Source organism: Salmo salar, chromosome ssa14 (assembly GCF_905237065.1).
Source record: "Salmo salar chromosome ssa14, Ssal_v3.1, whole genome shotgun sequence".
Taxonomy (NCBI): domain Eukaryota; kingdom Metazoa; phylum Chordata; class Actinopteri; order Salmoniformes; family Salmonidae; genus Salmo; species Salmo salar.
Window position 1 is genome coordinate 43876030 of NC_059455.1, and position 6576 is coordinate 43882605.

A 6576-nucleotide genomic window follows, 5' to 3' on the forward strand; every position below is an offset into this window, starting at 1 on the left:
AGCTGATGTAGGGTGTAATCATTAGTCCAACAGTTGCAAACGAGAGTTTCTATTGCAAAAATTCTGTTCTAGAATTTAGTTCCATTTGCTTCCGTATAAGAAACGTTTTTCAATAGAATCGGCGGAATGAATACACCCCTGGTCACACGCAAACACAGTTCACTTTCATAGCAGCCACATACAAACAGCACGATCACATTGATGGTTGGAAAATTCCTTCTCACATCTACGCAACCTCCTCCTCTCACCTTTTCCCTTTGTTTGTGGACTTCAGTGCATAACACATCAGCTGTCTGTGACCAGGCGAAAATAGCTTTCCAAGCCAAAGCTTCATATCATAATACTACACACTTCGTTGTCACCATATTAGCTAACATCAAGTCAACATAGCTACTAGAACGCGTTAGTAAACCCGCTACAATCATGCAGTACAGTGTACAGTCAGCAAGCAGTTTATCAGTTACACCGGCAGGCCCCGGTGACAATAAATTAATAAAACCAAAAGGTTACCTTGACTTGTAAGAGTTCCAGTGTTGGATAACCAAAGCCAACTAGTTAACATAGCATTCCTCTCTGTTTGAGTAGGCTAAACTAGCAAGCTGCATTAGCAAGCTAAGTGAAAAGAAATCTGAAATCCGTCTCGCTTCAAACCTGTTCAATTATGGTCTTTCCCTCTCTTTGAGTCAACTACTCGCCACATTTTATACACTGCAGGGCTAGCTAGCTGTAGCGTATGCTTTCAGTACCAGATTTATTCTCTGATCCTTCGATTGGGTGGACAAGATGTCAGTTCATGCTGCAAGAGCTCTGCTATGCGGATGACACACAGCTGTACATTTCAATGAAACATGATGAAGCCTCAAAATTGCCCTCGCTGGAAGCCTGTGTTTCAGACATTAGAAAGTTTGCAGCCATCCACTTCCTTCTTTTAAACTCAAGACAAAACAGAGATGCTTGTTCTAGGTCCCAAGAAACAAAGAGATCTTCTGTTGAATCTGACAATTAATCTGGTTGGTTGTACAGTCGTCTCAAATAAAACTGTGAAGGACCTCGGCGTTACTCTGGACCCTGGATCTCTCTTTGACGAACATATCAAGATTGTTTCAAGGACAGCTTTTTCCCATCTGCGTAACATTGCAAAGATCAGAAATTTTCTGTCCAAAATTGATGCAGAAAAATGTATCCATGCTTTTGTTATTTCTAGGTTAGACTACTGCAATGCTCTACTTTCTGGCTACCCAGATAAAGCACTAAATAAACTTCAGTTAGTGCTAAATACGGCTGCTAGAATCCTGACTAGAACCAAACAATTTGATCATATTACTCCAGTGCTAGCCTCTCTACACTGGCTTCCTGTTAAGGCAAGGGCTGATTCAAGGTTTTACTGCTAACCTACAAAGCATTACATGGGCTTGCTCCTAGCGATCTTTCCGATTTGGTCCTGCCGTACATACCTACACGTACGCTACGGTCACAAGACGCAGGCCTCCTAATTGTCCCTAGAATTTCTAAGCAAACAGCTGGAGGCAGGGCTTTCTCCTATAGAGCTCCATTTTTATGGAATGGTCTGCCTACCCATGTGAGAGACGCAGACTCGGTCTCAACCTTTAAGTCTTTATTGAAGACTCATCTCTTCAGTAGGTCCTATGATTGAGTGTAGTCTGGCCCAGGAGTGTGAAGGTGAACAGAAAGGCACTGGAGCAACGAACGGCCCTTGCTGCCTCTGCCTAGCCGGTTCCCCTCTCTCCACTGGGATTCTCTGCCTCTAACCCTATTACAGGGGCCAGATCACTGGCTTACTGGTGCTCTTCCATGCAGTCCCTAGGAGGGGTGCGTCACTTGAGTGGGTTGAGTCACTGACGTGGTCTTCCTGTCTGGGTTGGCGCCCCCCCTTGGGTTGTGCCGTGGCGGAGATCTTTGTGGGCTATACTCGGCCTTGTCTCAGGATGGTAAGTTGGTGGTTGAAGATATCCCTCTAGTGGTGTGGGGGCTGTGCTTTGGCAAAGTGGGTGGGGTTATATCCTGCCTGTTTGGCCCTGTCCGGGGGTATCATCGGATGGGGCCACAGTGTCTCCTGACCCCTCCTGTCTCAGCCTCCAGTATTTATGCTGCAGTAGTTTATGTGTCAGGGGGCCAGGGTCAGTCTGTTATATCTGGAGTATTTCTCCTGTCTTATCCGGTGTCCTGTGTAAATTTAAGTATGCTCTCTCTAATTCTTTCTTTCTCTTTCTTTCTTTCTCTCTCTCGGAGGACCTGAGCCCTAGGACCATGCCTCAGGACTACCTGGCATGATGACTCCTTGTTGTCCCCAGTCCAGCTGTTCACTGTGATTACTATTATTTGACCATGCTGGTCATTTATGAACATTTGAACATCTTGGCCATGTTCTGTTATTATCTCCACCCGGCACAGCCAGAAGAGGACTGGCCACCCCTCATAGCCTGGTTCCTCTCTAGGTTTCTTCCTAGGTTTTGGCCTTTCTAGGGAGTTTTTCCTAGCCACCGTGCTTCTACACCTGCATTGCTTGCTGTTTGGGGTTTTAGGCTGGGTTTCTGTACAGCACTTTGATATATCAGCTGATGTAAGAAGGGCTATATATAAATACATTTGATTTGATAGGCTGGAGGACATTCTCCGGAAGTTGTCAGAATTACTGTGTAAGTCTATGGAAGGGGGTGAGAACCATGAGCCTCCTAGGTTTTGTATTGAAGTCAATGTACTCAGAGGAGGACAGAAGTTAGCTGTCCTCCAGCTACACCATGGTGCTACCCTAGAGTGTTGTTGAGGCTACTGTAGACCTTCGTTGCAGTGTGTTTTAATCAATTAGTTGGTGACGTGAATATATATATATATATACATACATACATATATATATATATATACATATATATATACATACATACCACATATATATATATATATATATACATACATACACATATATATATACACATATATATATACATACATACACATATATATATATATATATTGTTTTATCTAAAAAGGATAACATTTGTAATGTTCACAGTTAAATTTTTCTGAAATTAACTGAGGATGGTCCTCCCCTTCCTCCTCTGAGGAGTCTCCAATGCTGTACATAGTCAAGGATTTTGTTAATTTAGGTTCAGTCACAGTGGTCAGGTATTCTGCCACTGTGTACTCTCTGTTTAGGTCCAGATAGCATTCCAATTTGCTCAATCTTTTTCTTTCTCATAATTTGTTTGGGTCTCATATGTGTTTCTATCCTGGGCCTCTGTGGGGTTTGTTTGTGAACAGAGCCCCAGAACCAGCTGGCTTAGAGGACACTTCAGTAGGTTCACATCTCTGTAGGTGAGGGCTTTGTGGTGGAATGTGTTGGCATTTAACAGCTCTTTCTGTATGTTGATAACTAGTGGCTATAGTCCTCATTCTGGTCTGCATTGTTTGGGGTTTTGCATTGTACACAAAGTATATTTCTGCATGTCTCTCTCTCTTTGTATTATTTATTTTATTTAACCTTTATTTAACTAGGCAAGTCAGTTAAGAACAAACTCTTATTTTCAATGACGGCCTACCGCCGGATGACGCTGGGCCAATTGTGTGCCACCCCTATGGGGACTCCCGATCACGGCCGGTTGTGATACAGCCCGGGATCGAACCAGGGTCTGTAGTGACACCTCTAGAACAAGAGATGCAGTGCCTTCGATCGCTGCGCCACTCTCCCCTGGCCTCTCCCTTGGCCTCTCCCTCTCCCTTGGCCTCTCCCTCCCCCTTGGCCTCTCCCTTGGCCTCTCCCTCCCCCTTGGCCTCTCCCTCCCCCTTGGCCTCTCTCTGTGTGTGTGGACTGTGGCAGCGAATCCTCATGGCGAGAGTGTAAATCCTCAGGCTGGGGAAAAATGATGTGGGTGAATGATCTGAGTGGCCCAGCCCAGCTATCTGGGCCTAATTATAATCATGTGACCTGCTCCCATCAGGGGTTCTGTAGGGACAGACTGGAAAATACAAAAAACAGCCTCCCTGATGGCTGGCCTGGCCAGAGTTCTTTTACACACACACACACACACACACACACACACACACACACACACACACACACACACACACACACACACACACACACACACACACACACAATCTGAGAGGTGTCAGGTCTCCTAGCAAGGTCCACAATGATCATGAGACAGGACAGGCCATAATCCATGGAAACAGAGAATATATGGAATGTTACTGTGTTCTTGGAGAGAACACATTGACCTTGGGGCTCCTGAGTGGCGCAGCGGTCCAAGGCACTGCATCTCAGTGCTAGAGGCGTCACTACAGAACCTGGTTCGAATCCAGGCAGTATCACAACCGGCCCGTGATTGGGAGTCCCATAGGGCGGGGCACAACTGGCCCAGCGTCGTCCGGGTTTGGCCGGGGGTAGGCCGTCATTTTAAATAAGAATCTGTTCTTAACTGACTTGCCTAGTTAAATAAAGGTTAAATGCATACAAATAATTATAGGAGAGGAACAATCCACAATGATCTGTCTTTCTAACGTCATGTCCTGTCCTGTATTCAACACAGAGGCAGGATGCAGCAGTGACTGAACAGGTGTAGAACCTCTTCACCTAGTAACAGGAAATAGGAGTGTAAACGGCAGGTGTTATGCTCAGTAGAGTATGTAGAGAGGTAGGTGTATGTTTACATCTAAGCTTTGATGTCTTGGAGAGACAACCATATATAAAGTCTCAAATTGCAGTAAAGTTTGATTGTTGCATTCAAGTTTGACATTTGTTTGTACAACGTATATGCCTGTAAAGCATTTAATCACAGTTAGCAAAATACATGTGGAATTTTCGGAAAGTTAATTAAAGTTACAATTATAGCCATTATATGCTTCACATTTTATAACGTTTTTGTAGCACCTAGCTAACCGAACAACAATGTAATTTGGCAGTTTCACATACTGTAAACTATGTAACCTGACCGGAGTAAATCAACAATAAATATGTCCTTTCCCTGTGAAAGATAAAAGACAAAAATACGGCATCAAACCGCTCGATCAATTCTTACCCCATTCTCGATCAACTCGAGCCCAACGCGAGCGGTGGTAAAAAAAAAAATGTAAAAGTTTACTTTGAATCTTCTGCTAAGTAGTTCCAGTGGAAAGTGATACAATTGTATTGGCTACATAAGTTTTACTGTTGAAAGTAACGCTTCCTATGCGACAAGTGATCAAACAACAAAAATGAAGCAATGAAAATTCCCGTCCAGCGTTGGAGCAAGGGGTGTAATCATTAGTCCAAACAGTTTTGCAACTAAGACGAGAGTTTCTATTGAGTAAATTCAGCTAGGTCCCTCCCCGTTTCGTTCCGTTTGCTTCCGTTTAAGAAACGTTTTGCAACACAATCGGCGTAATGAATAAGCCCCAGTATCAGTCCTTCTCTAAGCATTCTGGGAGACGTTGTTCGTTTAATTTCATGAACACAACACATTCCACAAATTAATTCTGCTAGACCTGTTACAGACACCCATTTCGCTTTAGATTTTTTTTTTTACATTAATGTAGATAGGCATTGTTATTTTATATATATATATATATATATATTTACACAGTACCAGTCAAAAGTTTGGACACACCTATGAAATAATAATGTAGTAATATATACTGCTCCAAAAAATAAAGGGAACACTAAAATGACACATCCTAGATCTGAATGAATGAAATAATGTTATTAAATACTTTTTTCTTTACATAGTTGAATGTGCTGACAACAAAATCACACAAAAATAATCAATGGAAATCCAATTGATCAACCCATGGAGGTCTGGATTTGGAGTCACACTCAAAATTAAAGTGGAAAACCACACTACAGGCTGATCCAACTTTGATGTAATGTCCTTAAAACAAGTCAAAATTAGGCTCAGTAGTGTGTGTGACCTCCACGTGCCTGTATGACCTCCCTACAACGCCTGGGCATGCTCCTGATGAGGTGGCGGATGGTCTCCTGAGGGATCTCCTCCCAGACCTGGACTAAAGCATCCGCCAACTCCTGGACAGTCTGTGGTGCAACGTGGCGTTGGCGTTGGTGGATGGAGCGAGACATGATGTCCCAGATGTGCTCAATTGGATTCAGTCCATAGCATCAATGCCTTCCTCTTGCAGGAACTGCTGACACACTCCAGCCACATGAGGTCTAGCATTGTCTTGCATTAGGAGGAATCCAGGGCCAACCGCACCAGCATATGGTCTCACAAGGGGTCTGAGGATCTCATCTCGGTACCTAATGGCAGTCAGGCTACCTCTGGCGAGCACATGGAGGGCTGTGCGGCCCCCAAAGAAATGCCACCCCACACCATGACTGACCCACCGCCAAATCGGTCATGCTGGAGGATGTTGCAGGCAGCAGAACGTTCTCCACGGCGTCTCCAGACTCTGTCACGTCTGTCACATTTGCTCAGTGTGAACCTGCTTTCATCTGTGAAGAGCACAGGGCGCCAGTGGCGAATTTGCCAATCGTGGTGTTCTCTGGCAAATGCCAAACGTCCTGCACGGTGTTGGGCTGTAAGCACAACCCCCACCTGTGGACGTCGGGCCCTCATACCACCCTCA

General features: G+C 44.4%; 1 protein-coding gene across 3 annotated transcripts in view; it reads right to left on the minus strand.

Moving 5' to 3' along the window:
- Positions 1-5257, minus strand: part of LOC106569603 (rho guanine nucleotide exchange factor 18) — a 37962-nt gene extending 32705 nt beyond the window's left edge. For all 3 annotated transcript variants that reach the window (XM_014141128.2, XM_014141130.2, XM_014141127.2), the window contains exon 1: positions 5037-5257. The gene's annotated coding sequence lies outside the window, so the exon portion shown is untranslated. The remainder of the gene's footprint in view (positions 1-5036) is intronic.
- Positions 5258-6576: the final 1319 nt, after the last annotated feature.